The 27,133-nt window shown below is 42.3% G+C and overlaps 1 protein-coding gene across 1 annotated transcript in view; it reads left to right on the plus strand.

Annotated features, from left to right (window-relative positions):
- The window catches only part of XXYLT1 (xyloside xylosyltransferase 1), a 350,101-nt gene that overhangs the window by 132,435 nt on the left and 190,533 nt on the right, over positions 1-27,133 (plus strand). The gene's annotated exons all lie outside the window — the stretch shown is intronic.

Here is a 27,133-nt window from a genome sequence, read left to right on the forward strand (position 1 = left end):
CTGCACAGAATGATGACAGCAGGCACTTACCTTCTTTCTGCCGCCGCCGCACCCCGCGAGACACTGAAGGAGCTGTTACAGTGCCACTGCAGCTTCCTTCACACAGCGAGGCGGCGCCGTGCAGGACACCGGCCTGACATCCCCCCACTGGTACGCCACTGCCCACAGCGCCGGTCGGGGACACCTGTGTTCCATGGGAGTGGGAACAGTCAGTGGACTATTTTATCAATTTCGGGTAGGCGGATTAATCTGCCACAGTGTTCCCAGCCTATTAACATTGAAGAGGCAGGTGACCAGGCTGGAGTTGAATAGCGCGCTGCGGCGGATTAATCCGCCTACCCGAAACTGATAAAATAGTCCGCTGACTTTACCCGCTCCCATGGAACGCAGGGGGCCCAAAGACTTTTTTTTTTCTACATAGCTGCACAGCGGGGGTTTGTGGTTCCCCCTTGACAGTGGCCCTGCCTGCAGGACGCGGCTGGCATTGGGAACGGCGTTCCTGCTGTGAAAAAAGTGCGGGGACGCCGTTCCCATGCGTTCCTGCAGGACTCAAGCCCTGCTGGTGACCCTTCTAGTGATGCATCCTAGAATTGTATTCACTTTTCCCACTGCTGGGCCACACTATTTGCTCATTTTGCGATCATGTGAAATAAATACCCTCAAATCTTTTTTCCCTATGTAGTGCTGGCCAACACTATATCCCCAATGTTGTACTTTGTCAATGGATTTTTTTTTCCTAGGTGCATTATTTTACATTTAGAAACAATGAACTTTTCCACTGCTTTTGACCAATCTTCCAGCAGTGCCAAATCATGTTCCATGTTACAGACATCCTTAGGGATATCAACTCTATTGCACGCTTATGTGTCATCAGCAAACAGGCATACCTTACCCAACAACCCTTTAGTTATATCACTTACATAGATAGTTAGTTTAACCTCCCTGGCGGTATGATTATGTCAGGAATTTTGTACCAAAAGCAGTACAATTTTTTTGCATGGAAATTTGGTGTTATGTATTGTAGGCCTACAATTCTTAGTAATTACTTACTTAAACCTGACCGAACAAGACTCTAGTAGACATCCCAGATGTGATAAATTTTGAAACACAAAATCATAAATTATAATATAATAAATAACTATAAATAAGTTGATATATATATATATATATATATATATATATATATATATATATATATATACACACACACACAGTACATACATGTATGTATATGTGTGTGTATATATGTGTATAAAGTAAAACTGCAGGCAAGGGCAATGTGGTGCAAACTAAGGTCAATTTATTTTATTTAGTAATGTAATCCAGTAGGATTACAATATATCAGTGTGTTTGTGTGTTTTACGTTTTGGATTTGCCGCCGGTTCCACCCCCCATGCAACGCGACACTCGCAGGGAACGGAAGCCGGGGCACGCAGCATCAGACGGAAGATCCGGCCGCCGTACACTGCCGGAATACATTGCGGGATCCTGGGGACAAGGTAAGTAACCTCTTCCAGGATCCAGCTATTTCTCCCTGGTGGTACCCCGAGCCACACTCGGGAATACCGCCAGGGAGGTTAAATAGAACAAGACCTAGTACAGAGCCTTGGGGTACACCACTAGTGACTGGTTTCTGTTCTGAATGCTATGATATGCTATGTCCACAACACCACTCTGGTCCAAAACATTGGTTATATAGTCAAAAAAATTCAATCAGATTAGTCTGACATGATCTGCCCTCAGTAAAGCCATGTTGCTTTGGGTCTAGCAAGTTGTGTATTTTTAAGTGATCAATGATCCTTCTTTTCAGTAGTGATTCCATTTACTTGACTACAACTGATGTTAAACTCATTGGCTTGTAATTGCCAGCTTCTACCTTACTGCCCTTCTTGTGGATAGGTACAATATTGGCTGTCTGCCAGTCATGGGGAACTTCTCCTTTTAGAAGTGATTAATTAAAAGATCCGTTAATGGTCCAGCAACTATACCTCAAAGTTCTCTTAGAACCCTGGGATGAATACCATCCCATTGCTTTATTAAGCTTTAACTGAGCCAGTTTCTCTGCTACCTCTGTCTCCAGGAATCCTACAAATGACCTGTTATTACTAGAACCAATATGATTCCCCAAATTGTTATTGCTTGTACAATTTATTTCTGAGAAGACTAAACAGGAGCAATTGTTTAAATTGTTTGCTACATTCAGGTCTCCCTCAAAATACGTGTTTACAGTTTTCAAGTGTTTTTGTATTTTTTTTTTTCTATTGCTGATGTAACTAAAAGGTTTTGTCGCTTTTCATAATAGATTTAGCAATTTCCTCCTCTCTCTTTGCTTTGGCAGCATTGATAATGTGTTTGGCCTCTGTTTGTCTATTTTTATACACTTTCCTATAAGCTACTTCTCCTGCTTCCTTGAATCTCTTGTATGATGGTTTGTTTTCCTTTACTGTCTTACTCACCTCTTCCGTGAACCCTTTTTACGCTTACTAATTTGCCTGACATATAATATAGTTGTCTCCAGGATGGTAGACTTTAACCGTGCCCACTGCTTGCTTACCCACTGTCGTTTTACCCAATCTTTCAACTAATTTTTTTAGAAATTTCCCCATTTCAAAAAAATTTGTCCTTTTTGAAATCTAATTTTTTTTTTTTTTATAAACTATTTTCTTTTCGAGTTTTAATATAAAACCAAAGACATTGGTAATCACTAGAACCCACATTTTCTCCCACTTCGACATCAGACAGTCAGTCCCCATTTGTCAGTACTAGGTCTAGAAGATGATCACCTGGGGTTGGACTTTTTACCAGCTGCTTCAGGGAAACCCCTTGCATTGCTTCCATTACGCTCCTGCTTGTAATAGCAGTTTGAGAATTACAGTTTTATTTATTACAGGTTATCATATGGATATGTAATAGGTATGAACAGAGACATGTTTGAAAGTCCAACTTGGGTGTCAAAACTGTGTCTACCTCTGCAGATACAGTGGAGGAGTGAACAAAGCCACCCAGAGATAGGAAGTGAATTATTCTGAAAATCCTAACATGAAAAAAGACCAGACAAAAAAGAAAACAAATCATCTCGTATCTGTGGACTAGTAAGCTGCAATAGATTTAATTGATGTGGGGTTCTAACCATTCAAATTGTTGGTCGTTGTGTTGGTGATTACAGTTACAGTTTATTATATTATAAAAAGGCACTTGTGTTTCCAATCAAGGAATCAAAAGCACAGTAATGATTCCAATATAACATTTTTAGTGCCAACTGTTTGTTAAAGTCGACTCTGGGCTCAAGTCCCCTCCCTCTATTTTCTCCATACCCAAGTGAAGCACACCTGCATCCATAAAAAAATCTGTATACTTAGGTTTTTACCAGGTGTATTCAGCCAGGGCCTATGCTTTTGCACGTACTCGTTGCTCTCTTCTTTCTTTGGTCAAGGTCGGATGTCAAGGCCCCTTTTACAAGGACTGGAGTCTGCTCTAATCAACATGGGATCGTTGAGCAGATTCCCTGCTGATCAAAACCAAGTCGGGGTGATGTCACAACAACCACGCCCATTCAGTTTCTGCCCAGTGGACACTGGTGGGCCCCTGCCAGCTATATGGGTGGCCAGGCCTAAATGGACTCCGCTGTCCATTTTACACCAGACTACCACCAATTTGGTCTTCAACAACGCAAAAGGTGTGGTCTATTTCCCTTTTACATTTTTATTTTTTACTGGAGCTGGATGGACCCTGAGGTATGGGGTGTAAACAGGCACAAGTCCATTTACATCTGCCTCTCCATATGACTATATGGGCCTTCCGATCAGGTGTGCCTGAAAAACTGACAGGCAGACCTGATGGGATTGCCCGTGTGAAAAGGGCCTAAATGCTACAGCCTTCTCCTGTGAGTCCAGGGCAGGGGACAGAGCTTTCACAGGAGGTGGATTGAATGACACTTTGCATCACTGAACCAGGATGAGAAGCATTGCTGGATTTGATGACTGGGTAAGTCTGCAAAAGACAGCACCAGAAATAAGGTAAACATATAGCTGCTTTTTTTTTTTGTAACTACTGTAGAGGTTTGAATTTTCTATAATTTCTTTAGCTGAAGTTGGCCTTTACATGAAACTGGGTAAGTGTTTTTTTTTTCTCCCACTTTTAATAAAGAGTAGATTCCTTACTGCAGGATACCCACACAGGGGGTCGGCTTCATAGAGCAAAAAAAAAGCAAATTCATCCCACTCAATACTCCTCAAAATTTCTGGGCTCTAGACCCCATACATCCTCGTAAGAGTAGCCCAGCTCTGAGGAAGGGGTGGGCCCCTGAAAGCGTCAGCTGTTTACCTTGCTATGTAAATACAGCACATGAATGTCCCACACAGTCCGTGTTTTATGGCTGGTCCCTTTCACCTTTTTTGTGAATACCCATTTTTTTATTCACGCTATTAAATATGTTTTTGGTAATGCACTAGGTGCTTGTGCCTTCCATTTTTATTTTGTTTTCTGGGGTCATTCCACTTCACAGCAAACAATCTCACAACCATTCTATTTAATCAGTGGATTTACCGACCCAATACTCATTTAATTAAAGATAGTCCTACCCCCCGACAGTAGTCATTGCTACTTTTATTTGAGCGCACTGGTTCTGGGTGAACTCGGTTGTGTCCTTAGATTCACTGTGTCCTGCCATCCTACCCATGCAGCCACAAAGCAAAACTACAGTAGGCATCTTAGGTTCTTTGGCACTCACTGCAGGCAGGATTTTACTCACTATTATTACCAGGGGTGTCTGTAGACACTTCACAATAAACTGGATGTGTGACCACCAATGTCTACCCAACCAGGTTACCTTGTACAGTTACAGGGGACACTTGGCATGCCCCCACTCACTGCACCACAAAGGCCTTGCCAGGGCTTTCCATGCAGCACTTACCTGCAGCCTGAAGCTCACATCTTTTGCTGGCAATGCTGAGGCTGTCTCTCAGGAACACACACCCCCCTTTTGCTATGGGAGTTGGCTCCTTCTCCACTGAAGCTTACTGGCTTTCCTAGCCTTACTGAATCTTCTGTTCCTGAAAGATCTCTACTTTCTTTTTGTGTAATAGCCACAGCAATCACAGCCTTCCATCAAACAACAGGTTACACAGAGCTTCACCAGTAGAAGGGACTACAATAATTCTGAGCAGCATTCCTTGGGTCATGCTTTCAGCTGAGCATCCTGCTCAAAGGGAAGACAAAATGTCCTAGTGGACCGAGGTTGTATAAGGTCCGCTGACCTGATCTCACCAGTGTTACTTCAAACGACACTCGTTGCTAACTTATGGTTAGCTCACATGGTTCTCAGAGTAGTTTTTCAAGCTGCTGTAGCTGTGGTCACCACTGCCAATAGTTCTTTACTCTGGCCCCTGGCAGACTCCAAGCTGTCACAGCTTGTCAGGCATCTGTGGCACTTTCACAGGTAGTATTATCTCGTCCATCAACTCACTCGTATCTTTGTAAAGTCCTCTTTTGAATGCCCCATATTCCAGGCACACCGCTTACAAACTCCACAGCTGTTTGCATGGTTTCAACAAACAGGCACATTGCTTTGAAAAAGTAAGAAAAATCATTATATTTTTGTCAGCTATTTCTCCTATAGGTCGGACAAAGTACATGATCATTGTCCCATGTTGCTAAGTGCTTTCTAACCATAGTTATAAGGTCTGACCTGGCCTTCTGCTGCAACTAATCTGACAACAGCTTTGAAGGAGACAGCTGATTCACAAATGCAGCTTGACTTTGCTGTGAATACTTTCCCCTGACAAGCGGCGGCAAGAAAAATGCAGAGTCTGACACATTCCCCCTTTCCTCTGCATTCCTCTTGCCAATGCAATAGGCTATGGCAAGAGGCCTTTTTTGTCTTCCTTTAAGTGGGTTGCTGAGTGGGAAGCATGGCCCAAGAAATACTACCCTCCAATGGCCCCTTTTAGGAATCAACAGTTCATCATAGCAGAATGTTTTCAGCAAGTATCAGAAAAGACTCTGATCATTGTTGACTGCATACTCTACTAGTTATGGGGGTTTGACTCAATGTTGGAACTTTACTTGACCTTCAGTCCAGACCTTTGTTTGCCCACTTACTGAATGCAGAGCTCCATGCCACTATCATGACTCCCATGCATGTGCTCTGTTTTAAAGGTATATCTGCCATAATGTGCTAACACATTATGGGATAACACTGCAGGGGGCCATTAAAAAAAAAGCGTATTTTGTTTACTACTGCTTCCTTTAAAATATTTTACGGAAATAAAAAAAAAAGAAGTGTTTAGCACCTAGTGTTTAGCACCTAAATCTAAACTCCGGGCATTTTTTTTCCCCTTGCAGTGGGACTGAGCCCACATTGCATGGGTTAACTGCTCGTTTTTGTCTAGGGGATTGGAGAGTCGAGCTATACTCACCTGATCCTTCACTCCTCCCAGCGTAAGACTGATCTATGCGGTAGCTGCCTCCCCACGGTCTAGCAGTCATAGGCAGTTGAATGTTCCTGACGTCATCAAGCTTATAGCCCAACTCTGGACGTGTAGACATCAGGAACAGTTCACTGCTGGACGTAGGGGAGCACCATTTTCGGAAGGATTGGGTGAGTATAAGCTCTGTGTTCACCTCTAGACAAAAGGAGCACAGCTCCACTGCAGAGTACTAAAAAGATATTTTGACCAGAGTTTGGCTTTAAGTATCAGTGCTTTTATCTGCAGTTTTTATAGGTTTGCGAAAGGGTCTGTTTAATGAGGTACATAAAAAAGTATTATTTGAAGGCACTTTCTTTGTGCACATCTGCTTTAAATCACATGATACTTTTTTTCTGTTTTTCTTTTTTTTTTCTTGTAACCTTATCTAATCTACATTGCAACAGATGTCAATGCTTCTAATAACATCATGAATTTTATTAATTTTTCTAAATTTACTCCCTTGCCAGGAATCAAGGTAGACAGGTAATTCTCATTCTGACATGTGTTGGATACCCATACACAAAATAAGTGCAGTAGAGCAACGTGACTGTGGATACCTAAGGGTTTGTGTCAACTCCAATTACTTCTATTATACGTCCTCCTGTGTGCTATTGATTATCTTATGCTCTAGATCTGGCAGGCATGTGGATGTACATTGAAACAGCAGGGTGCAGATACTGACCTACAGGAACCCCGCTGACAGGGTTTCTTTGTGTTTTTAAACCAGGCTGGACTTTTAACTCCCTATTCTTCTTTAGCAATCAATTGTGATAGTACAACCTTGCTTTGCCTCAGAATCTTCCTAATATTTACCTTACCTTGTGTCCATTAGGTAGATCAGGCATTTTAAGGCTTGATCTGCCAATTTCTTCCTGTATGAGATAATAAACCTGCCATCGATCAGTAGTTCATTAACAACACAAGCTGAGTTTCCAGCATAATACATATGTTTGATGACTGCATCTGAAAGTGTGCCCAGTCTGTGTAAAGTTGCTTCTTTCTGGACATTTGGTTTTGGCCAGGGCTGGACAGATCCAGTTGGCCATGGCAACAGGAAAAGATCCCCTGATGATTAGGGTGGCCTGTCAGTCCCACATTATGCACCCATAAAATCTTAACAAGCAGTAATTCATTTTAAAGTCCATTTAAAGTTTGCCTATTTATTATATTACCGTTGAACCAACACACACACACACACACACACACACACACACACACACACATCCACACACATCTATAAAGGTCCAATACTTCTCCTGCACACTGCTCCATTCAATATTACCTTTTGGAACTCCTCCTCTCCGAATCTCTGCCAGGTAGATGCCAATGGTAGTAGCAGAATTCCTTCCAGGAATTCCAGAATTCCCTGAAACAACGCTGGGTGTGTCCTCTGACCAAAAAGGTGTTTATGCACCAGCCTTTAAACTGACAGGTGCTGTGTTGTGTCCCTATTTATTTGTGCAAAAAAGCTTTTAAACTTCCAAGATTGCCTTTTTTTTTTTTTTTTTGCTGATCCAAATAAATCTGACTACTCTTTTCTGCACATGCCCACAAGTTCTGCAGGACCTGACTAATTTCTGGCCTGCTGCTTGCCCATGACCCCTGCCTGGATTACTCTTTCTGCCTAAAGTTTTGACTTCCCCCTTGAATGGAGACTCCCGGGGGCTGTGACTGGTGACAGCTTGCGGAAAAGAAAACCGAAACCACTAGAGTTTCCGACCCACCTCCATTATTGTAAGCTCTGGCGATTTTCACATAAAAATAACTTACCGATAGGATTATTTATATCCTCACTCTCTTAAACAATTACAGGGCTCAATGCCTAGCTAGGTTACCTCTAGGAATTTGTAAACAACCAAGGGACCTGTAATCCCAAAGTAATAACTGTACCTTCTTAAAGTGAAAGTGAATTTTTAACGTTTTTGTTTTAAAAAAAATAACAAGCAGGTTTTTACTTACTTGCTCTGTGCCATGGAAATTGCACTGAGCAGCCCTGATTCTCCTCTTCTCTGTGTGCCTATCGTGGCACACTTGCAGGCTCGATCCTGAGCTGCCCTGTCTGTGTCCATAGACACACATAACCATCCTAATATATTCCAAGGAATGCATTAAGGTAAAAAAATGTCAAAGCTTTAGAACCACTTTAACTGCAGATTAACTCATGAGTTCCTTGTGCTACATTTCCTTTTCCCACTTTCCAAGTCTAAGCTCTGTTATTGAAGATATTGCAAGATGCAAGTAAAATACAGGTACAGTGCATCCCGAACGTATTCACAGCACTTCACTTTTTCCATATTTTGTTGTTACGGCTTTATTCCAAAATGGATTCAGTTCATTGTTTTCTTTAAAATTCATCAAACCCCCATAATGACAACGTGGAAAAAGTTTGTTTGAAATCTTTGCAAATGTATTAAAAATAAAAAGGAAAAAATCCCATGTACATAAGTTTCACAGCCTTTGCCATGACACTCATAATTGAGCTCAGGTGCATCCTGTTTCCACTGATCATGCTTGAGATGTTTCTACAACTTTATTGGCGTCCACCTGTGGTAAATTCAGTTGACTGGACACGATTTGAAAAGGCACACATCTGTCTATATTAGGTCCCACAGTTAATGCATGTCAGAACACAAACCAAGCCATGAAGTCCAAGAAATTGTCTGTAGACCTCCAGGGTTCTATCTAAGCACAGATCTGGAGAAGGGTACAAACAAATTTCTGCAACATTGAAGGTCCCAATGAGCACAGTGGCCTTCATCATCCATAAATGGAAGAAGTTTGGAACCACCAGGACTCTTCTCAGAGCGTTGCGCCCGGCCAAACTGAGTGATCTGGGAAGAGGGGCCTTAGTCAGGGAGGTGACCAAGAACCCAATGGTCACTCTGACAGAGCTCCAACATTTCTCTGTGGTAAGTGTAGAACCTTCTAGAAGAACAACCATCTCTGCAGCACGCCATCAATCAGGCCTGTATGGTAGAGTGGTCAGACAGAAGCCACTCCTCAGTAAAAGGCACATGACAGTCTGCCTGGAGTTTGCCAAAAGGCAACCTGACCATGAGAAACAAAATTCTCTGGTCTGATGAATCAAAGGTTGAACTCTTTGCCCTGAACGACAAGTGACAAGCTCATCACCTGGCCAATACCATCGCTACAGTGAAGCATGGTGGTGGCAGCATCATGCTGTGGTGATTTTTTTCAGCGGCAGGAACTGCAAGACTAGTCAGGATTGAACGAAAGATGAATGCAGCAATGTACAGAGACATCTTTTATGAAAACCTGCTCCAGAGCGCTTTGGACTGGGGCGAAGGTTCATCTTCTAACAGGACAATGACCTTAAGCACACAGCCAAGATAACAAAGGAGTGGCTACAGGACAGCTCTGTGAATGTCCTTGACAGGCCCAGCCAGGGCCTAGATTTAAACCTGATTGAACATCTGGAGAGATCTGAAAATGGCTGTGCACCGACGTCCCTCTTATCAAACCCGATGGAGCGTGAGAGGTCCTTCAAAGAAGAATGGGAGAAACTGCCCAAAAAAAGGTGTGCCAAGCTTGTAGCATCATACTCAAAAAGACTTGAGCCTATAACTGGTGCCAAAGGCGATTCAACAAAGTATTAAAGCGGAGTTCCAGACACATTTTCAACTTCACATCATGCATACCTATATCCCTTTCTAAACGCGATTTGGCTATTTTTTTTTTTTAATGTTCCCTTACCTTATTTTTAATAAAAAATAACTTCTATTCCGTCGGGAGAGCTCAGCTCACAAGCATCCTACCACATGAAGCTCCAGGCCACGCCCCCAGCTTACCAATACTTAAATGTGGTTCCTGCATTTGTTTTCTTTTTTTTTTTTTTAAAGAAATTTTTATTAATTTTCAAAACATTAACAGGTAAAGAAAGACATCCGAAACAACAACTTGCAATGCAAACACTAAAACCAGTCAACAGTGGGCCCAGATTGCTGAGATACAACCATGAAATTTAGGATTAGTGGGGGGCCGGTATACATTTCAGAAGGGAAGGAAGGGGAGTAGGGGAAGGAGAGGGAGGAAACAAGGAAAGAAGGGGGGGGGATAGAAGGGTAAGGAGAGGTAGGGTAGGGTAAGGTAAAGTAATGCAATGTAGGATAAGGGCGACATGGTTAGCATGTAATACAATCTAAGGACCAAAAACCTATGTGGTATACCATATGGTACTTGTTGGAGATACAACAGCTTTTAGCTTATTACAGATAAACTGCAGTTCACAAATAGGACAGTAGATGTCGCTAATGCTAAGTGATATGCTATGCATTTTCTATGATGTGCATTTCCTGTACACTGTACTGAACTTGTTGGTTATCTCTTCCTGTCTGTGTTCTTCTTACAAAATGAGAAGGTGACATCTTTTGATATCTGTGTTATGTTCCAATAAAGAAGCCAGTTCCTGTTTACTCCACAATGTCTGATCTGAATGGACTCCGCTGCACCCAGTGATCGCACTCTGCAACAGTACTTAGTTCAAGTACAGTGGGTACGGAAAGTATTCAGACCCCCTTAAATTTTTCACTCTTTGTTATATTGCAGCTATTTGCTAAAATCATTTAGGTTCATTCTTCTTCCTCATGAATGTACCCATAGCACCCCATACTGACAGAAAAACACAGAATTGTTGACATTGTTGCAGATTTATTATAAAAGAAAAACTGTAATATCACATGGTCCTAAGTATTCAGACCCTTTGCTCAGTATTTAGTAGAAGCCCCCTTTTGATCTCATACAGCCAGGAGTCTTTTTGGGAAAGATGCAACAAGTCTTTCACACCTGGATTTGGGGATCCTCTGCCATTCCTCCTTGCAGATCCTCTCCAGTTCTGTCAGGTTGGATGGTAAACGTTGGTGGACGGCCATTTTTAGGTCTCTCCAGAGATGCTCAATTGGGTTTAAGTCAGGGCTCTGGCTGGGCCATTCAAGAACAGTCACGGAGTTGTTGTGAAGCCACTCCTTCGTTATTTTAGCTGTGTGCTTAGGGTCATTGTCTTGTTGGAAGGTAAACCTTCGGCCCAGTCTGAGGTCCAGAGCACTCTGGAGAAGGTTTTTGTCCAGGATATCCCTGTACTTGGCCGCATTTATCTTTCCCTCGATTGCAACCAGTCGTCCTGTCCCTGCAGCTGAAAAACACCCCCACAGCATGATGCTGCCACCACCATGCTTCACTGTTGGGACTGTATTGGACAGGTGATGAGCAGTGCCTGGTTTTCTCCACACATACCGCTTAGAATTAAGGGCAAAAAGTTCTATTTTGGTCTCATCAGACCAGAGAATCTTATTTCTCAACATCTTGGAGTCCTTCAGGTGTTTTTTAGCAAACTCCATGCGGGCTTTCATGTGTCTTACACTGAGGAGAGGCTTCCGTCGGGTCACTCTGCCATAAAGCCCCGACTGGTGGAGGGCTGCAGTGATGGTTGACTTTCTACAACTTTCTCCCATCTCCTGACTGCATCTCTGGAGCTCAGCCACAGTGATCTTTGGGTTCTTCTTTACCTCTCTCACCAAGGCTCTTCTCCCCCGATAGCTCAGTTTGGCCGGACGGCCAGCTCTAGGAAGGGTTCTGGTCATCCCAAACATCTTCCATTTGAGGATTATGGAGGCCACTGTGCTCTTAGGAACCTTAAGTGCAGCAGAAATCTTTTTGTAACCTTGGCCAGATCTGTGCCTTGCCACAATTCTGTCTCTGAGCTCTTCAGGCAGTTCCTTTTGACCTCATGATTCTCATTTGCTCTGACATGCATTGTGATCTGGAAGGTCTTATATAGACAGGTGTGTGGCTTTCCTAATCAAGTCCAATCAGTATAATCAAACACAGCTGGACTCGAATGAAGGTGTAGAACCATCTCAAGGATGATCAGAAGAAATGGAAAGCACCTGAGTTAAATATATGAGTGTCACAGCAAAGGGTCTGAATACTTAGGACCATGTGATATTTCAGTTTCAGTCTTTTTTAATAAATCTGCAACAATGTCAACAATTCTGTGTTTCTCTGTCAGTATGGGGTGCTATGTGTACATTCATGAGGAAGAAGAATGAACTTAAATGATTATAGTAAATGGCTGCAATATAACAAAGAGTGAAAAATTTAAGGGGGTCTGAATACTTTCCGTACCCACTGTATGCAGGCAGTGGGGGAGGTAACAAGCAGTGGTACTTGTAGTGGTCGTATCGAGAAGCACCAGTTCGCTAAGAGAGCGGTCACACTATAAGATGAAAACGGTTGGTGAGAGTAACGGTAGTAATGATTGGTGAGAAGATGCTAGGAAAAGGAATGTATCTCAGGGGGGGGGGGGGGGATGCAAGGGGGGTATCTCGCCAGGAATACACACAGTCCATGGAGAGTTCGGGGTGGAACTTCACAGTGTAGGCATTCCATTTTCTCTGGAATCGCGGAAGGCTGGACTTGAAGATAGTCAAGTCAAGATGATCTTTGTTAAGAAGGACATCCAGATCTGATTTAACTTCACTGACATTTGGAGAAGAGGAGGGTGTCCAATGTCTAAGAATATCTCTCCGAGCAATCATGAGGCAGGTGGAGATCCAAGCCTTGTGGGCAGCGATGATAGAGGATTGAATCTTGTTGTGGGTGATGATGGTGAAGTGGTGGTCTATTGTCCAAAGATGAGGGACAAGGGGTTCTTCATGGGTGGAAGCCCCGTGACCGTTGAGATCAGCTGTTCCACTTTATCCCAAAACGAAGAAACAAATGGGCAGCTCCAGAGCCGGTGATAAAGCGTAGGGCGGTGAGTTAGGCACCAGGAGCATCCTTGAAACGGTATGTGGAGGGGTGAGGATGAGAAGGGGGAGTAGGCATGGTGGAGTATTTTCAATTGTCGCTCCCTCCAAAATTCATTGCTGATAAAGGCACATGTGGATTTATAGCCCGCTAGAAGGTATTGTTTGGAACCAGGAAGACAGAGGGCCTTGTCCCAGGAAGACTTGTTAAATGCAGCATGTGAATCCAGGAGTGTGGCCTGGATAGGGCGATATACTTGTGCAAGCTTGAGAGTATCCAGTGATAAGAGGGTGTCCAGGATGGAAGGTTCAAATCTCTTTGCCTTGTTCCAACAGAGAGCCATGGCATGGGCGGTTAATTGATGAACGTAAAGAAAATGTTGTTTAGGGATATTATACACCTGTTGGATGGTTTGAAAGTGGAGAGGAGTCCCTGTAGAGGGGTCAAAAAGTTGAGAGAATGTTTGCAGGCCGTGTACAGCCCATGATGAGTATATTTGTTCCCGATTTAAAGTCTGGAGGGACGGATTACCTGCGATGGGAAGGTGATTAGAGATATATTTGGGTTGGCCCAATTTCTTCCTGATCCCTCTTCAGGCCGCCAGGGTATCCCTAAATAAGATATTGTGCTTCAGGCTTGGGGGAAGATCACTCAATTTGCTATGTAATATGCCTGCCAAGGTTAGGGGGCCAGACAGTTGTGACTCCAGGGAAAAGTTAGAAAACCTGGAGGAACCGCTAATCCAATCCATACCCACTCTCAATAGGCAAGCTAGGTTGTACAACCTAATGTCCTGGAGGTTGACACCCCCAAGGGGTTTGGGGGGAAATAGTTTGGGAAGGGCGATCTGTGGTCTTTTGTCTTTCCATAGGAATTTGGAGAGCGATTTATGGAGAGATTTAATGTCATCATGTTTTATAAGCAAAGGGAGGGTCTGCAAGAGGTACAACAGTTTGGGGAAACTGACCATTTTAAATAAATGGCATCTGCCAAGAGGGACAGAGGGAGTTTAGCCTAGCTGTCTAGTTCTTTGGATAGTTTTGTAAGTAGCGGTGTGTAATTGAGGTGGTACAGGGAGAAGGAAGATTTTCCTATGTAAATGCCCAGATATTTTATACAAGTTTTCGCAATAGCGAAGGGGGAGTTGGTGGTCCAATGAAGCGTGTGTGATTGGCCGAGAGGAAGTATTTCACTCTTTGCGTAATTGATACGCAATCCTGAACAAAGTTTAAATCTATCAAAGATATCCTTGACATGATACATATCATGAGATGGATCTGCAGTGAACAACAGAATATTGTCGGCAAACAGAGTGGATTTTATTTGCTCTCGGCCAACTCGGATGCCTGTGAGGGGAGATGTGAAGGAGAGGTGTCTGGAGAGGGGCTCTAATGCTAAATTGAAGAGGAGAGGGGAGAGTGGAAAGCCTTGTCTGGTGCCCTTATGAATGAGGATGGAGTCCGAAATGAGGTTAGAGGTGACCACATTGGCAGTGGGGGAGGTATACATGGCTGATATTAGATGGAGGAATGGTCCCGTGAAGCCAAATTTGAGTAGGGCTAAACGTAGCCACTGGAAACTAACATTATCGAATGCCTTTTCGGCATCTAGGGTGATAATAGCATAGTTGTTGTGTGGGTTTGCATTTGCCTGTGCTAGGACAGCCAGAACCTTGCGAATGTTTGCTGTGGCAGATCGCCCCTTGGTAAAGCCCTCTTGGGATGGATGGAGGAGAGATGGCATAATCATGGCTAGTCTGGATGCAATGATTTTCGAAAGAAGTTTAGCGTCGAGATTAATTAAGGATATTGGACGATACGAGCCAGGCTCAGTAGCGTCCTTTCCAGGTTTAGGGATAAGCTTTATAAAAGCCTGGTAGCCTGTGGGCATGTATCTCCCTCCATCCATGATGTGTTGAAAAACCTTGGTGAGAGAAGGGTGATCAGGTCCTGTGTCAATTTGTAGAACTCAGATGTGTAGCCGTCCGGCCCAGGGGCTTTACCAGGAGAGAGAGAGAGGCAATAGAGGAGGCTACTTCCGCAGGGGTAATCAGGGCGTTTAGGAGGGATAATTGGTCTGCGGTGACCGAGGGCAATCGAACCTCTTCAAGGAATTTGTTAGCTTCCGTCACATCTATTGGGTCTGGACCATACAATTTTGCATAAAATTGCTGCATTATGGTGTTGACACCCTTCGGGGTATCAATCAAGGTACCCGTCGGGTCTCTGAGGGAAGAGATGTGGGTCGGGTGTAGGATCCCTTACACAGGCGGGCTAGCAGTTTTCCTGACTTATTGCCATATTTGTGGTATTGCAGGTCTAATAGGGACTGGTGGAATTGTTCGTGGGCCAAGGCCCACTTATCAAAGCTAAGTTTGGCCTCCTTCCATTGTGCTCTATGATCGGGGGAATCTTGCTGTAGGAGATTGGAGTGGGCCTGTCGCAGTAATGCACTAGCTGTTTTGTAACTGGTCTGCGCCTTCTTGTAAGCAGAGGCAAAAGCTATGATCCTGCTCCGAAGGACAGCTTCACCAGTCTCCCACAGCAAGATTGGATCAGAGGTATGACCAGCGTTATCGAGAAGGAAATTATCCCAGGTGAGTTGTAGGGTCGACAAAAGATTGCGATTGTTGGCAAGATAATACGGAAATCTCCAAGGTTTTTGCGTGGATTGCGAGTCCGATAAGGACATTTCCACTGAGAGTGGGGAGTGATCAGACATCATTAAGTCGATATCAAGGGCTTGGTTAGTGTGGGCAGGAGAAGAGAATTACAGAGAAAGTAATCTATGCGGGAAAAGGAGCCATGGGGGGAGGAATAAAAGGGGAATTCCCTAATAGTGGGATGGGCCAGGCGCCAGACATCAGTAAGTTGTAAGCTATTTGCAAACGTGGACAATGTGGGTGTGGATGCGAATGAGGGGGTAGAGCTAGTGGATATTTTTAGAGATCTGTCTCTAAAGACTCGGCCCACCCAAAGTTTGCGCATCCTGACAAAGTCCGTGGGGGAAAGGTGTGTTTCCTGTAGCATGGCTATGTCAGTTTTAAGACGTTTCAAGTGTCTAAGGATGGCCATGCGTTTATTGGGTGATCGGAGTCCCTTGACATTCCATGAAACTATATGTAGATCAAGGAGGATCTAGTAGAATAGGTCTTACAAAATAGTAGTGTAGAGTAACAAGGGTATGATGAGGTGGCTCTTGGCAGCGGCTGTCAGAAAATAAACGGACAGGGAAGGTATACCATTTGCATATTGATGTGGGTAGGGGTACAGTGCTAACCTGACTAGCAAATACAAACATACGAACATATAATATACAGAAATGACTTGTGAAAAACAACAAAAAGCGTAACATAGGAAATGTGGACTTTGCTTTTTTCCACATGAGACTCACGCATTCCAACAGCGTTACCAGCGATGAAGCTGGGTCCGCTCGCCATCCCGGAGACAAGAAGAACGCACAGAGGGGAATAATGTCTCGGAGATCCCACAGAGCACGGCATATGGCGTACAGCGAGAGGAATCGGAACTCCGAGAAGGCTGTGGGAAGTCAGTAGTTAATATACAATAACATTGTAAGAGCACTTGTGATACAACAGAGCAATTTAAATCCTACAGGCAAAAGAAAATCAGTGAGAGACAAACAGGAGGCAAGAGCCAAGAAATACTAGTACAATAATGACACTAATTAAGATGGCGGGGAGACCTCCCTAAGTGCTAAGTCTTGACAGAGCAAGATCTTGGGCTGAAACTTTAGCGGGGCCTATCCTGGCGGCGGTTAGTTGACACGCGGGCCCTCTTAGGGGAGTCCCTCCTGGGGCTGAGGAGATCCCTAGTGAAGGGGGAGAGGGAGGAGGCGGCAGGGGCGTCCATGGATAGATGCAGGTGCGATTTTAATATACTCAGCTGCCTCATCAGGGTGTGAAAAAGACATGGATTCACCAAACTGGTCTGTGAAGCGAAGTATAGCAGGGTAGGCAAGTGTAAATTTAATACCTTTGTGGTACAAGGCGTTGCAGGAAGGTTGGAAGGCCTTACGTTTACGGGCGAACTCTTGGGAGTAGTCGGCAAACAATAAAAGTTTGTGGCCGTCCAGAACTAGAGATTTAGCATTCTTAAAGGATTTGAGTATAGCCAGCCTGTCAGAGTAGTTGAGGTAGCGTACAATCACTGGGCGAGGTGACTTACGGTCATTTGAGGGGGATCCAAGGCGATGAGCACGTTCTATGGTACAGGCGGTGGTGATGCCTAAGGCCTGTGGGATCCGTGAGGTACATACCTCAGTAAGCATGCCGGTATTGACAGATTCTGGCAGCCCTATAATCCGAAGATTATTCCTGCGTGACCTATTTTCAAGGTCATCTAGCTTTTCAAGAATGTAATGTTGCATCTGGGCATATTTGGCATCGGTGGCGAATGAAGATTGGATTTCATCTTCAATGTCAGATATTCTGTGTTCCACCTCATTTAGGCGTTTGGCCTGGTCTGCAAGGTCTTTGCGGAGCTGAGTCACTCCCGCCGCCACTGCCCTCTCCACAGCTTCTGTGTGACAGCCTGAGCCATCCTGTGGCACTGTGCATCATCCGATGCGGTAGAATGTTCAGCCGCAGGGAGAGGGGAGACCGCGCCATCCATGGGCTCTGCAGCAGCCATGTTACCTGTGGGGGAGGGTGCACCCAGCTGCTACCAGTCCTGCCGGGAATGAAGCGCCGGCTCCAGTCCCGTTGTGGACCACAAAACGATCCATCTGGGCGGCTGCGGGTGGCGGTACACATAGGAGGTAGTGAGACCGGAGACCGAGGTGGCTGGAGCGGTGTGCGGGTGATTTTGTAAGCGGGTGAAGCTGGAGCCGCCGGAGCTCACTCCTTCCTCATGTGGCGCCAGAACCAGAAGTCTTGTTTTCTTTTTAAAACTTTCTTTCTTTTTTAGCCACAAAGTCTGTTGTTTTTTAACAGAACTAGCTGTCATGCAAATGTAGCAGTTGTAGGGTTGAGACAAATCATTTACCACTGACAGGGGTGTTTGCAATGATGCACTTTTATTCATTTATGTAAAAGCTTCATCCCAAAAGGAACACAACTAATCCTGTAACTGCTTATAAAGTATTAGCTGCTGTTTTGCTTCAATTTGTTTAGTGTATTTAAATCTGCTAGTACATCTAACCCTCCCCTTCCTCCAGACTGACAATGCTGCTGTTCATAGGTGTCTCTGTGCTCCTTCATCCAGAGTGGAGGCACGCTAATACAGGAGGTGTTACTGGCCAGATCACCAGATAGAAATGGAGGGGGAAAAAAAATAAAAAGGAAAAGTAGAGCAGCCACCCCATCTAATGATTGGTAAGCTGAATGTATTACATTTATGGTTTTTGGTTTAATCCTGCTTTATGCCTGTGTGGAATTATGGCATACTGCTTAAAGAACTTTGGGAGAACTGAAGATTAAGGTGCTTTTTGTGGGACACTCTATTTAAAGGATAATGTTCAGGATGCATGAGAAAAAAAGATTTACACCCACGATTCTCACCAATGTATGCCATTGCTGACCACTTCCTGAGCTTGCTAGTTTCCTGGCTATAATGCTGGCTTTCTGGCTTGAATACTTTGAACACGTATGCAGATGTATAAAGTCGGAAGCCCCTATCTGCATGTTTGTTCTTGATAAGTGATTCATTAAAAATGAAGCAAGTGGGTCACCATGAGAGCCAGGCAATTTCAGAATGTATGGTGCTGTATCCACCGAAAACAATGTATACTAAATTTTTCAATCTTACAACAAGCTTGCGTGAACCTTGCAGCTAGAGGTCATATGAGCAGTTTGACATGGGTATGCACAGCGGGCCACTACCCCATACTGCTACTACAATGAGAACATTTCCTAGAAAATTACCAGTGAGCACTGACCAGTAAATGTAGCGAAGCCAGCTGTGTATTTTATACAGAATGGACATGTGGTTTTGATTTTTTTATAAGATAACATTTGTGAAAAGTATGTTTTGTCTTTTTGTGAGCAAAGATGTATTGATCATATTGGCAATAATGGCCAAGGGCTGAGGGCAACAGGCTAAAAGGGTAACAATAAGTCTCAGAATTTATAGACTGTGAAAAAATTCTTCCTAATATTTTTTTCCTTCCTATGACCACTTCTGGACATTTCTTACTAAATCGGGGGGGGGGGGGGGGAATGTAGGGAAATCAGGGTATATAGAGAGACGTTTGCAAGCTCACTGCTGTTAAGAAACTCTGAAAATATCTAATTTCTCTTGTTTGATGGTTCAAACAGCTCAAAAATTGCATGCAAACTGGTATCTGACAGTGCAGTGCGCTGCATGTCCCATCCTAATCCATGTACTCCCATTTTAGTTACCGGACACCAGAGTACACCACCATTTCCAATCCTCCCAGGGTCTTGAACAGGCAATTTTTTTGTAGGTATGAAAAGGGATTTTATCCTGATTTGTATTTTTTGTTTGAGAAAAAATGTAACCCGAGGAATTAGGAGCTTATATGGAGCATATACCATTGGATGTTATCCATTTGCATGTATATGCCCTTTTCTTTCAAATGTCTTGCATAGCTTTGTATACTTACTGAATATGGAAAATTTGTCTTGCTTTCCCTGTTTTTCCTATGACTTTTTATGCTTTCTGAATATGAAATGTATTGTCTTGATTTATCTGCTCGTTTAATGAAGAGCTTTAAGTTGTAGCAGAGATTTGGAAAAAAAATGTTTGTTGCTGTGTCAACTGTTGGCAGGTCCATTTTGAAACGGGGACTTTATGTTCAGATGCTGACAGCGAGAACTGATGGAAGCATTCGGATACGTGCTAATAATTACACATCACTATAGTGTTCTCAAGCAGCATTTTTTTCTTTTCTCAAATATGTGTGAATTCTATCAATCTAGGGACAGGTCGTGAAATCATCTTGTCTTTTTAGATGGCTGTTGCAGTAATTGAACTATATTATTTCAATTCAGTTTGTTTTTTGTTACAGAATTCTCCCCAAATTTCTTGCGTACAGATTAATCATGCATTGTACTTGTCTATTTGATCAGTAGCTCTAGACATAATTACAATGATTCTTTTCTAAAAATAAGTACTTGTTTTTAAGAGAGTTTTTTTTCAATCTGCATAAACTACTCCTAACAGGAAGGCTACTGTAGTCACGGACAAAACTATTCTAGACAGATGATATCTCTGAAAGCAGGGCATTTTCCTGTGAGAGGTTTCACTTGTAGGATAAGCGGCCCTGCAGAAGCTGAAACCAGGTCTGCTATAGGAGCAAAGCAAGAAACTTGTAAACACATATGTGCTGAATTGTTCAATTTAAATTAACGAAATGTTAAACAACTAGAACAATAAAAATAGCTTTTAGGATGTTTTCAGTTTGACACCTCCATTTGGCATAAATAAATGTGAGACAAGTGTTCTTCTCCTGCTTATGGGAGAAGGACACCTCTTCATTCTTAGAAGTTACAAGAGGGGATGTTGTCATGCATTTCTGCCAGGTTTGAGGATATAGTCACTGGCCCTTGATTTTTGCTTACCTGAATGTTGCATACAACAATACTGTAGCATGTATTTGTATTGCTTTTTCTCGTATTCTGAGTGTAGTTCTTCAGCTGCTAAGGATTTTTTTTATAGCTTTCCTTCTTTTGTGTATAATCAGTATGCACAAGACCATTGCTATTTATTTCAATTTCTTTATTGGTAGGTTTAGAGTAAGCTGAAAGGTTGGTGGGGTCTAAGCACCAGGTTTGGTGTCTACCTGACTTTGTTTTGTGGCTGTATGATAACCTCTAGTAATAAGGGTATTTTGATACACGATTTAAAGTGGATTATTATAGTTATTTAGAGATTTTGTAAGGGGTACTAATTCATTCCAATTTTACTGTAATATTTGTTGCAATTGTTTATTTTTTTTTGGGGGGGGGGGAGGGATGGTGTTTGGCTTTAAAGGGGAACTATCACCAGAAGAAGCTTGTTAAATCCCCCAGGGTTCTCCATTAACCCCATGGAGCCTAAGCCTTTTTCTGACATATGTTGTTTACAAGTTAAAATCAGTAAAAATATTTTTTTTTTTTAGCAGAGACCCTAGAGAATAAAATGCCAATTGCTGCAATATTTTATGTTACACGATATTTGCGCAGCAGTCTTTCAAATGCAATTTCTTGTGAAGAAATACACTTTGATGAATTAAAACAAAATAAAACAGTAAAGTTAGCCCAATTTCTTTGTATCATTTGAAAGATAATGTTACACCGAGTAAATAGATACCGAACATGTCATACTTTAAAATTGGGCACACTCATGGAATGGCAAAAAAAATGTTGGTACTTAAAAATCTCCATAGGCAACGTTTTAAAATTTTGTAACGGTTACCTTTTTAGCATTACAGGGGTGGTCTTGTGCTAGAATTATTGCCCTTACTCTAACAATTGCGGCGATGCCTCACATGTGTGAACACCGTTTTACAAATGTGGGTGCGATTTGCGTATGCATTCACTTCTTCATGCAAAAAATGAAGGGACGGGGGGCTTTAATTTTTTTTTTCTAATTTTATTTATTTATTTATTTATTTTACACTGTTCGTTTTTAAAAAAAAGTTATCACTTTTACTGCTGTCACAAGGGACGTAAACATCCCTTGTGACAGTAATAGGCAGTGACAGGTGCTCTTTATGGAGGGATCTTGGGTCTTAAAGACCCCAAATCCCTCCTTTGCACTTAAAAGCATTCACAACGCCAAGTTTGGCTGTTTTGAATACTGTTTTTTTTTTTTTTTTTTAGTCTGGCGCCTTTAAGGCTCCAGTACCCGGGAAGTGATGTCATGACATCGCTTCTGGGTTTCTACATAGGAGACCCAATCAGAGCTGAATTCGGCTTTGTTTGGGTCTTCGGCCAGCCGGCGGACGTGCCGACTAGTCGCTCGGGACGGGAGACCCAGGTGAGCTGCGGGGGGGGAGAATGTCCCCTCCCGCTCCTTGTGTTGACAGCCTAGCGGCTGCCCAATCGCATCGGTTGTCATTACAAGAAACCGGACCATCCGCTCTAAACAAAGGTACCGGGGTGATGCCTCTAGCTGCAGGCATCACTCCGGTAAAACCCCCTGAAGCCGAGGCTGCACATTTGCATTCTGCCATCACGAAGGGGTTAAACTCAAAGCATTGGATGTTAAATAAAATATTTTTTGTCATTTCTGGCTGTAACTTAACCCCCCTAAAGCCTAAAAATGTGGGCAATCCTTTGTGGAGGGGTTACAGACAGCACGGAGTCTCGCCCCCTCTTTATCCTGCATAGCCATATCTCCTCATCTTCCCTGTTCAGTAGACAGAACCCAAGTCTGCTGCCAGCTATTTAGGTCACAGAGAAAGGGGAAACTGTCAGCTTGTTTTGTGAATAATTGACTGCAGTTGAAGAACGCATTCATTCACAAATACACAAGCTGACAGCATAACATTCCTGCTACTACACTCGTCCAAAACAGGTACCCGTCTTGTGCTGTTGTCAGTCTGTGATTTTGTGATTGAAAGTGCTCTTTTCCAGCTGCAGTCATTCACAACACAAGCTTACAGTTGTTCAGTGTTGTCAAAATCTTCTGAGCTGGGCCCCTGAACACATCTAAGCACTGTTCATTCAGTGCTATGAAGAGTTTGTACTTTCCCATTTCTCCATTTTGACCATATCATGTGATGAACGCCCTGTTCAGTATAAGCATTACGAGAGTGCACAGGCACATTACCTTTAAAAACAAAAAAAAAATACAAAGGACTTTTATTTATAATTTTGGATACTTGTACTATCTTTAGGTCCACTGAAATTTGACATGTGGCTTCCACAGGAGGTAATATTTACTTGTGTATTGATTTCATTATATGCATAATTTTAAGTGGTAGTAAACCGCAAACCAAATTTTTAACATTCCAGCTTACCAATCATTAAATGTGGGGGCTGCATTAGTTTTCTTTTTTTTTAGGCTTTTTTCCCCCTTCTGTTCTCACATGGTGATCTGGCCAGTAACACACCTCCTGTATTAGAGTGCCCCCATTCTGGATGAATGAGAACATTTGGGCAGCAGCGTGGTCAGTCTGTAAGTGATAGATGGAGTGATAGATGGTGTAAGTGATAGATGCATTAAATTATTTAACCACTTTAGGACTGGCCGCCTTCATTGTACTGCGGACGGACGGATCCTACAGGCACAGTGACTAATGCCCCGTACACACGTGCAGATTATCTGCAGACTTTTGTCTGCAGACTTACCTTTTCTATGTAGTGCAAGGGCCTGCCGGATTGCATACAAATTGAAAGTGTTTAGGTTTGACCTCATATTATATGGTTTTGGTAAGTCTGCAGACAAAAGTCTGCAGATAATCTGCAAGTGTGTATGGGGCATTACCTGTACATCATTGCCTTCTTCTGGACTCGGCGCACACCACATTTTGGCCTAAATTTATGAAGAAGTTACATTTTTTTTTTTTTTTTTTTATTTATATAATGAAAAATGTAAAACTCAGTGGTCATCAAATGCCACCAAAAGAAAGCTCTATTTGTGTAAAAAAAAAAAAAATATATATATATATATATATATATATATAAGTTTTGTTTGGATATGGCGTTGCATGACCATGCAATTACCAGTAAAACTAGCTAAAAAATGGCCTGGTCATGAAGGGGTAAAGTCTTCCGGAAGAAAAACGAATTCAGCCATCACATCTAATATAATGTTTTTATTTTGGGTTTATTCCTGCTTTAAGATTGCTCAGAATTGTAACAGGGTAGCTGACAAGTTCATCATTTCAAGTATGCAGCCATTTTTGTGTGTTGTATCTGTCTAGATAACATTATTCTTATATGATGTCACCTATATAATATCTTGTCTAGATAACATTCCTGTTAGCACACAGATTGGCTTGTTGGCTTCTTGTTAATATAAAGTAGAATTCAAGTCTAGGACTACCTAAGCTTAAAACTGCTCTGACTCCCAGCAGGTGGCTTCAAGGGATATGAAGGACAGCAGTAAACATTTGCCCCATAGTAAGCCTATGGGTGACCTCACCGCACAGGCATTCCATCTGATGTCTCCTCTGCCCTAAAGCTGGCCACTGGGGAGATCATGTGACTGGACCTGAGTGCTATGAGGATAGGTAAGTATATGCATTTTCCTATTATTTACAGGGTAGTTCCTATAGGAGTTAGGAGGGGGAAGCCGTTTTAATCGTAGTTCTAGACTTGAATTCCACTTTAAATGCAGAAAGAGATCTAGGTCACATTTATTCTACAAAAATACAAAACAGGAAGGAATAAATGTTTGGAAACTAATCAGAAAAAAAACCAACTGAACTGAAAAAACAATAGAAAAAGGGGGTAACTCTTTATAACATACAACAGGCTGTTTTTTATGCATGGCACCAGACTGCTCAGTTGCCATTTTAAGAGGCAGTGTTGATTGAGAAATTGAATATATTTGTAGAACTCTAAGGTTTCACAATAGAGTCAAAAGAAGAAAGGGATTGCAAACGTGCTTTGTAGTGGTTGTCTAGATATGAGCTCATTAGTACTGACACGGGGTACATTGTTAATGCCATGTGTGCAGTGAGTATGTCATACAGATAATGTTATGAAAGGATTATATACTACATGGTGTCCATCACAAATGTCTGTTGATTTACAGAATCGTCTTTTTTTCCCCCGGTGATGGTTAAGCAGGTCAGATGCACCCCAGCTTTTTTCTTTTTCAAAAGCATGTGAGTACTGGAATAGACATGTGATGGGTACTCATTATTTGATTCCATCTGCTGAAAGCCATTGGGGAGTCGTCAGCCGTGAGGTTAACATGACTGTTCTCATGGAGAATGACGCAGCACAGAGGGCTCAAGCCCATTAAGCTTGTCCTGTGACTACATGATTCCTCAGCTTTATCCTTTCACTCATCTGAAAGAGAAGAACCTGCTGATCTCTCCCTGATGTTGTTCACTTAACTGTGATAGCACACAATAAACCTCTGCTACAACAGTAATGAAGTGGACAGTAATGATCTATCCATCATCCTTCTCACACGTTAATAAAGCTTTTCATCTCATCTTGTTAAATGCTGAGCGATACCTTCATTGTATTTGCAAGAACCTAACTGTTTTAGTGCTGTCATTCAGTGGCTGACTTTATACTGTTTTCATCTATGTTATGCAGAATCTTGTAACAATATAACAAATTCCTAAGGTAAAATCTTCATACTACTGAGATTAAAGCCATATTGATTAATGGGTTGCAGGTGTGAGATATAGCCATTTGCAGTATATCCCAATATGTACTGTGAAGTATATGTATGCAAAGCCTGTTGAAAAAAAATGTCTTTCTTTACATTGTAACACTGGTGTATTTATCAGCTGAATGGGTAGACAAATTACAGGAAGGGACTTATTGGATCCTTATTAACAACCAAAAAACAAAGAAAAAAAGAAAAATACTCAAAAGAACTCAGACTTTACTGGTACCAAGAAGTAGGACTGTACACAATTATACATACAAAAATATCAAATTTATTACACCACTTTCTTTTGTTAAAAAGATTTAAAACCAAAAAAAGAAAAGAGCCATAGCTCTCATTATTATTATTATTATTATTCAGGATTTATATAGCGCCGACAGTTTGCGCAGCGCTTTACAATATAAGGGAAGACAATACAGTTACAATACAATTCAATACAGGAGGATTTAGAGGGCCCTGCTTGTTAGCGCTTACAATCTAGAAGGTATATTATATACAGTATACCAAATAGTCTAACAATTGCTGTTACTATACTGATTGTTCCAAGAGGTCAACTGATTTCACATTCTATTGCTTCATCAGGACCTATATAACTTGGCAGCCCAGACAATTGTCAATATACTTGAGAACTCCAGCAGTAACAGCTGGGTGGTAGTACACGAGATAGTCTCCAAAGCTTTTATGGATATTTTAGTGTGTTTCCTATTCTGCAATTGTTGAATATATACCCTTGACAGCTGTAAATTTTTTGAACCAGATAATGGTAATTGGCCCACCAGGGGATGGGTTACAATTCTCCCTTCAATGTTGTCACAACCTATAGTAGATAGATAATTTTTATGTCCAGCCAGTCAAAAAAATGTTTTTATATTATATCATTATGACTCCTCCACATTAGTGCCTATAGTAGATGTCCTAGGCCCCTAGGCTTGATGCAACCACCGTCCAGATAGATCATTTTTATGTCCAGCCAGTAAAAAATGTCTTATTATATCATTAGCGGTCCTCCACATAAGTGCCAGAGACACTTCATAGACACTCATCCACCATCAGCTGGTAGAATTGTGTACAGTCCTCCTTCTTAGTACCGGTAAAGTCTGACATCTTTTCAGTATTTTTTTTTTCTTTTGGTTTTTCAGCTGAATGGATACCTTGTGCCTGTATTATGGAAGAGGGAGTGACTGGTACAGTATCGGAATTACAATGCATTAAAGTAACAAATGGGGCCAGTGTGAGTAACGCTATGAGGATCCCTGTTGAGGAATCTGCTTTAAAGTGGATCTGAGCACCACAAAACAAAACCGCTATTAAATTAATTTTTATTATTCAAAGCACCCCCCCCCCTCCATTCATCCATCCATTTTTTGTGCTTTATTTTGCTGAGAAATGGCTTTAAAAACCACTCCCTAGCATTTCTGAGTAAGGGCACATGATTCATATAGCATTTACTTCCTGCCCTTAGTTCAAGTATGCATACAAGAGAGTGTGCTTAGCTGAGAAAACCCCTTCTCCTCCCTCTCCAGACTCCTGTGATGTATGACCTCATTTGCCTAGGCAAGAAACCAGGAAGTAACTGAAGAAATGTAAAAAAAAAAGGTTTCAATCAAGCAAGTATAATACTTTCCTATCTATTTACTA

This window comes from Pelophylax lessonae (assembly GCF_965119305.1).
Source record: "Pelophylax lessonae genome assembly, chromosome: 3".
In the NCBI taxonomy this organism is placed as follows: Eukaryota; Metazoa; Chordata; class Amphibia; order Anura; family Ranidae; genus Pelophylax; species Pelophylax lessonae.